The 7,450-nt window shown below is 39.6% G+C and overlaps 2 long non-coding RNA genes across 3 annotated transcripts; one reads left to right on the forward strand and one right to left on the reverse strand.

Annotated features, from left to right (window-relative positions):
- Positions 1-199: 199 nt before the first annotated feature.
- Positions 200-4,957, reverse strand: LOC135254899 (uncharacterized). The gene is made up of 2 exons (XR_010329985.1): positions 4,768-4,957; positions 200-884 (listed from the first exon to the last, which is right to left on the reverse strand). It is a non-coding gene; the product is annotated as an uncharacterized LOC135254899 (long non-coding RNA).
- A 78-nt stretch (positions 4,958-5,035) lies between these two features.
- On the forward strand, positions 5,036-6,425 carry LOC135254898 (uncharacterized). 2 transcript variants are annotated; one of them, XR_010329984.1, is made up of 3 exons: positions 5,036-5,193; positions 5,436-5,486; positions 5,575-6,425. It is a non-coding gene; the product is annotated as an uncharacterized LOC135254898 (long non-coding RNA). The 2 variants fall into 2 exon arrangements; XR_010329983.1 differs by lacking the exon at positions 5,436-5,486.
- Positions 6,426-7,450: the final 1,025 nt, after the last annotated feature.

The raw sequence follows: 7,450 nt of genomic DNA on the forward strand, positions 1-7,450 counted from the left end.
GAAAAAGTCACAAATAGAATAAACTTTAGACCATTTGTTAGCTTTTTTGTGCATGAACTAATGACACAAAGACACACAGCTGGCCAAGAAACAGCTGAGCAGCCAACTGTCCAATTACTTTTGCTCCACTTAAAGGGGGTTTTGGTATGGCATAGATGTCAGTACACTCAAATTAAAGCTGACAGTCCACACTTTAATCTCATATCAATAGTTTTATTTAATATCCAATGTGCTGGAGAACAGAGCCAAAAAAAACAACAGAACAAATTATGTCACTGTCTAAATACTTTTGCATTTAACTATATATATATAAATAGAAATATTGTTTAGCTCATTCTTTGTCACTGCTATTGACAATGTGGTATAGACCTTGCTGTAAGGAAAGCGGGAGAGGGGAGATAATGATATTATCCCCTTTTGAATGACTTAATTAGTACTCTGAAGACATTCTTTGAAGACATGTATCCATGACAACTGCAATCCCAAACGGAGTTAAAACCGTCAAGTCATTTTCCCCACTCATTGCTGATATCCCCACGCAACCCTCAACCCCCCTCACACCCCCACCACCCACCCAAAAAAAAAAAAAACAAAGCTTTTGAAAGCTCAGGTCTCTGAATTACATCTCTACGCTGAAGGCAGGTGTCATGGAAAGCCAAATCCAGCTCCTCTCCTTCGGGCTCGGGCACCACTTTGCGAATGCATCTCGCTTCTCTCAGATTCCCTGCGTGAGTTTTGTAGATGAGGTAGGAGGGGGCGTTCGTGCCTAGCCAGCCGCCGCTCGGTTCGGAGAATCGCGGCAGATGATTAAGGCAGGAGTTATGCCCGCTAGACACGGGCTGTTTCCCCGGCGCCTGATGACTTGTTTGTCGTGATAGACGTTCCTTTATGGTGACACGGGTGAACAGCGGGGAGAGAGAGAGAGAGAGAGAGAGAGAGAGAGAGCGATTTGCTTTGGGGCCTCCGCGCGTTGTGCGCTGTGTTAATTTCTGGGAGTGTTTCGACCCCCCCCCCCCGCCCTTGTTCAATGCAGCAGGTGGCCCTGATAAGCATTTTTCGGAAGCGGGGCGTTTAAGTCCCTCAGCCTCATTCGCAGAGGCGTTCGCAAATTCAAATTCGAATACGACACGCGCTCCCTCAAATTACGAGAAGTGGGAGGTAGGAATGCATTGGGCCACCGCCACCCCCCTTTCTCTCTCATTTAAATTCAAATATGCTCACGCTTTATTTGCATGAAAAGAAACTTGTTTTGATAGCAAAAAAAAAAAGCTAATTTATAGATTATATTAATCCCACAAAAAAATAAAAGCTACCCACAACTCAAAAACCTAACTTTGAACAAAAAAACTAACTCTTTCCTCTAAAAATATATGGGGAACGCAATACTCATGCAAATGCAAATAAAAAGGCTATTAACCCACCTCCTGTGGCAAATAAAAATGTATTGTGCAATCAAAGTAATCATTTTGAGAAAATCAGAAATAGAGTTTGATTACTTGGGCCAATGACTCCCTTTGCCACGGACTTCCTACACAGTTCACACCTCCATTGCAAGACATGCTTTACTCCTGACCAGCCTCTTATGCTAATAAACAAGTTTAATATTCTTTGTGTTCACGGTTCGCCCTTAAAAAGCCTCGACACCCGTGGGTTTCGTGTTTAAATAACAGGATGGATGTGTTTGTAAAGTCTGTGTGTGTATGTTATGTAGAGAAAAGAGAGAAAGAAAAGCCAGATCGAGAGCTTGCTTTACTGCAAGTGCAAGACATTGTGATTGTTCAAGATGTCATTAGGCAGCAGTATCGGAAAATCAGTCTCCAATGGTAGTAACTGAGTAGGAGAGAGTAATTTTCAGCTCGGAAACACAAAGTGCCTGCCTGTTTCTTTATGCATTTCACTTCCTATTTTCACCCTGAATTACACCAATTGCAGTATAGAAAAATGAGGGGTAGAAAAGATTTGCTGACTTGGTAATCGCATTGCAACATCTTGTCAGGCAAGGATAAAATCTTGGTTCCTCCTCTGCAATTACTGATTTTTTATCTTAACTTTTTCATTGACATTTTCTTCATGCATTTAACAAAAACAAAAACTAAAAGCAATATTAATCAGTGTATTAGCCCATATATTGTGAAGAGCTGTAGTACTGTTTATGATATATATATATATATATATATATATACACTGAGGTTGACTGATGACAAAAATCCTCCCTCCCTGTAAACACCAAGTAGGAAACAACCAATAATTCGGCATGCTGTAGATACCAATTGCAGATTTTATTCTGGAGCAGTGGGGCCCTGTCATGGAATCTTTGAGCTCAAAATGGCTGTAGGCAGTCCCTGTTTCCTGTTTCTGAAAGTGTAATTTAACTTAGTGACAGCTGGTTTGTTTTCGGTGGGCAGCCCCACAATGTCATGCCAGGTAACCTAAGGCGGAGCTCTCCCCATTGGGATGTTGTCAAGGCTACCTGCACCCCCCCAAATTTTGGGGGTGCTTTCAGGAAAAGAGTAATGCTCCATCCATAGGCACACAAGCCTTAGGTGCTTGGGCCCCCCTTATAAAGAGCCCTGTTCTCTATTAAACTGTTCTGGTCTATAATTAATATCTCTGTTCTCCAATAAAGGATTTCATTCTATGATAAATATCTCCATTCTCTTCTAAAGTATTCCAGTCTGGAGTAATTATCTCTGTTCACTGCAAAAGTGCTCCAGTCTGTAATAAATATTTTTGTTCACTGTCAAACTGCTCCAGTCAATAACACATACAGTATCTCTCTTCTCTGCTAAAGTACTCCTACGGATTCAACTGTCTTCAGAAGAGTTCACTCCCCGTATCTCTGCAGTCATGTAATATTCATGAGCAGTTTAACCCAGAATGCATTTTGATTGAGTGACTGGGTCACAGTAATTGAACACCTATTACTAGTCATAGTCTTCCTGGTTTAACGTGTTAATTATTGAAACACTTACTATAATAGGTAGCTTATTAAGTCCAGAAACACACGAACAGACCTGTCAATAAGCAAATTTGTCACTATTGATGACAGTGCAGTTTTTTTCTGGAAATTCTTGCATCTGGTCAAATCCAGTTGTTGTCTGAAGTTCAGAATATAAATGGCCAACACAGAACAAATAAAACACAATATCATTCATTATATGCAAATGAGGCCAATTCATATTTTGGACTGCTGTGCTGTTTATTTAATAACCAAAGTTAGTGTCATAACCTCCATTCACTGCAAATTCTGAAACTTCATCAAATATGAAAACAGCAAAGCATGTTTGCTGTGTTTGTATAAAATCCCTCCACATTCCCTCCTGCAGAACATTAGAATGCTTGATGGGAGATTCAGGTTCTACAGTCTTTTTAAATTTTTTTTTTTTGAGTAGAATTGAAGTATGAAGTTGTTTCTGAATTATTTCAACCTCCTGAAAGCTCTTCTACAGAGAATACATGTGTCAAAAGGCAGATGACTCCATTCATAAAAACCCTGGGCCTATGATTGTTTATCTTGTACAAATCTAATGTCAACGCTGCACACGATTGGACCACGTTGTTTTCACAGCTTTCCCTTCTTGTTAATTCATTTTTACAAATTGATTCTTTATTCTGAGTTAGATAATTTCATAAAATTCCACTTTTTGAGAATGTCTCGCAAAAGTCAAAAGGTCCGTTGTTCTGAAAGATGTGTTCTGAAAAGTTATTTTCCTGAGAATGTTTTTCAGAGAACTCACGGGTCATTTCATACCTCTAAGCTTCATGTAAAAGCAAACATTTTTTTTCTTTCATCTCCTCCTTTTCATGCAGTTCTCTGTCATGAAAAAAAGCAATTGTCACTCAGCATGAGTGATCCCCTGTTGGGATGCCTGTCCATCACAGGGTTGTCAGCACAGCTCATCTGAACACTGAAACACCACAGAGCTTTTCAGTCACGTTTACCCTCGTTACGAGAACAGAGAAATATACTGTCTAACAACCAGCAGCTAATCAATCCAAACCATTACAATGAAATACAGTGTCATGTATCGGCTGAAGATCATTGTTATTCCCTCTGTATATGGTATTACGAGGCAATGCGACTTTGCTTTTATAGAGCATTGTTGAGAGCCATCTGAACACTATAATGTAGAATTGCATTACTGCTATAGATTGTTAGGCTCTGTGGGTAGGGTCTCCGTATTTTTCTCTGAAAGATAATCGGTACGCTGTGCGCGTTAAAATATCGGGCTGAAGGAGTAAAATGTATGTAGGTCATCGCGCCACGACTAAATTGCCCCAGTATGTATTCTTCAGTATAAATGGATGATATGTACTAATGCACACTGTGTAAATTTCCCCGCATATACAAAGTTAATGTACCAGACTGATTGGGCTATTTAAGTTGTGTACCGCTAACCAATTGGTTGTTGGTGGTCTGGACACATTCAATCACAACAGGATTTGCTGGTTAACAAATTACGCTTATGGCACTCACACCTCTGTCAATTCACAATGATTGGGTTTAGCAATATGAGTTTTTTTTTTTTTTTCGGGGGGGGGGGATAAAAACTTAAATCTTGAGAACATTACCCAGACAGACGAAACCATTACTATCAAAAATGTGATTTCCGTTCCATCGATCGAATAAAGGGGATGAAACTTCCATCCGAACTGATGGTCGCGCATTATAATTTTTCCCGTTCGGTTGCTCCTCCTTGACAGTCGGCGCATGAGGGCGATAAAACGTGGATTTAGGAAAGAATTAAAGTGGATTTTTTTTTATACCAGTGGGAATCACGGTTTGCATCTTCCTGATGTCCTCCTGCACAGCAACAGGTAAGGCGCACCTGTAAAATCCCTCTGAAAAACTCCTGAAATAAAGTGGAATGGTAAAACCATCGAATCGGATTATGTGCGCCTTCACATCTTCTTCTGACCGCCCACAAGTCCCATAATATAAAACAGCTGGAGTGAGTTTGTGTAATTTAAATTAAGTTTGGGTAAGTGATTAATTTAATCAAAGCAGTCGGCATTAACAGCCGGAGCTGAAACGTCTAATTTTCTCTATTATGTTCACCACAATGGCTAATCAATAAAGCTTCGGAAAATTACCTGAAAACACTAATTACATTACCTCCAATCTCAGCAGAGTGGAGCTCCATTTCAGGAGCAGGACGTGAGGGTGGTTGTCGCTCTCCTGTCCAAGAAGCGGTAATTGTGGCCTGCTAATTTTAAACGTTATTGAAGTGGTAATTTCCAGCTTGTTGTATGAGCCAAAGACTGGTATCATTATTTTCATTTTCGTAATAAACCGTATTTATTTTTTTTTTATTTTTTTAGCTTTCACTCTATTGGTTTCAATGCCTGCGCGTGAAGTTACCTATTTTTTCTCTTTTGTGTGTTTAAATTGCGTCATGTAAATCATGTTGTGTTTTCTGTGGTGTCGCCCACAGCGTCATTAAGTAATATTTCATCTAAGTTCAGCTAAATTGTGAAGAATTTAGGTATGTTGTGAAACATTTATATCAATTGCTTTAACAGTACCTACTGATAGCTTCACTAGCTGACTAATAAGTAAATTTCATGTTGCAGATGTCAGTGGGTTTTGGTACCTGGAGGTCTTACCAAGTCGTCTATAAAACATGGAATTTAGAATTTGAAAGCAACCATACAACCCTCCCTTTCACAATGCTCACATTGAAATGGGCTGAAAGCTTTTTTTTAAGCACATTTCCCATTTTTTTTTTCTCCCAATTTGGAATGGCCACTTTTTGTCACCTCTCAAGCTCATTGCTACAAACTGTGATATTAATTTAGGATACATGTTAATTAACCTTTGTTTATGCATGGTATGTTGACTGTGCATGCATGCTCTTTTAAAGCAATGCTGTGTTAATGCCCCCCTCCATATAGTCTAACCTGTACATCTTTTGGATTTTGGGAGAAAACCAGAGTACCCGGATGAAACCCATGCAGGCACTGGGAAAACACGCAAACTCCACACAGAAACGCCTTGGATCTGAACTCATGACCTAGTGCTCTCCACTGCCTCACCGTGCTGCACATTGCATGCTCTGCTCTGAAACATGATGTCAAACAGATGCTTCTTGCATCCAAGCCATTTCAGTTGGTGAGTCTGCGCAGACATAAGTCGGAGGATTACTTCATGTGAAGGAAACGGACGTTGGGCTCCCAAAAGCAAGGGTCTCTACATAGTGGTGAGAATTGGTGGACCTGGCCAGCTAGAACCTCCCTCTTTAACCAGTTTGAAGCATGCTGCTGCCACATGATTACAGCTGCTTAAAACTGCAACTGTGAGCAACAGAGTGACACATAATTAGCTTCAGAATTACCCAGAGGACCTGCTGGCCACATTACTCTTTTATGCAGTTTTAAATAGACTGCTCCCACTTCATGAAGCATACAAAAAATTGGATCATAATTCAAAGGTTTATTATCAACCTTTGATCATTTGATTTATTATCATGAATTTTTTTATGTTTAATTGTTGTCTTTGATGTGCCATCATTTGTAGCTGATGTTTGGTACTCTGGCCATGCCTCTTCTTTCATACAGATTTAATTTCAACAAGTTATTACCTGGTTAAAAAAAGCTGAAAAATTTAAATAAATAAAAATTCTCTCAAAATGAAACTTAAAATGTAAATCGATTTTTGTTTGCATTTCCTTCATGTAAAATTAGCTACACAGCTAATTATATGAGGCTCCATGAGCTGCGTGCCATGATTAATGAAGCAAATAACTGCTGCTGGTGCAACTTTCTTCAGCCCACCTCAGTATTACAATCAATATCTTTGTCTTCAATAGGAGTTCTGTATCCAGGTACAATCTGCTTCTCTTGTTTTGAAACAAGATTGTGAGATTGTACTATGTCCAAGTGGTGCTTGGGATTGTGCACTTATCGTGGTCATGTGAATATCCAATAATGTCTACATGTGTGGAACATTACAGCTCGTTCTGTGCCAAGTAAAACATTTTTGTTGTCAAATACGTACCAAATAAACCTACACATGCTGTTGAATGAGTGCTAAGTTTGAAGAATTCTGTGAATGAAAAGCCGATATACACATTACATTTAAACTTCTAAATCAACAAAGTCATCTCCCCTGCTGTTTCAATCCCATAATTCCAAGCGCATCATGTGATACACCTCCTCCTGCAAGGACATGACATCAGGCAAAATTCACTGAACATTCCTGGTGATGCAGGGTTCTGTGGGTGCTGGCCATGTGACTCAGAGGTTGGGACCACCCACTTCCTTATGTTGTGAACAGCATGTCAGAGAGGCAGTGTGACAGGGTGGTGTGGCAGCCAACTGTTAAGGTGACAGAAGGGTTTTAAATGTAATTGCTTTTATTCATTTATGTATTTCTTTCAATTGGATCATTTACTTTGGTTTAATTTGCTACAATGCTAAGACGATATGTTAGATTTTTCCTTTCAGTATG

The sequence above is a fragment of the Anguilla rostrata genome, chromosome 5, assembly GCF_018555375.3.
Source record: "Anguilla rostrata isolate EN2019 chromosome 5, ASM1855537v3, whole genome shotgun sequence".
NCBI lineage: Eukaryota > Metazoa > Chordata > Actinopteri > Anguilliformes > Anguillidae > Anguilla > Anguilla rostrata.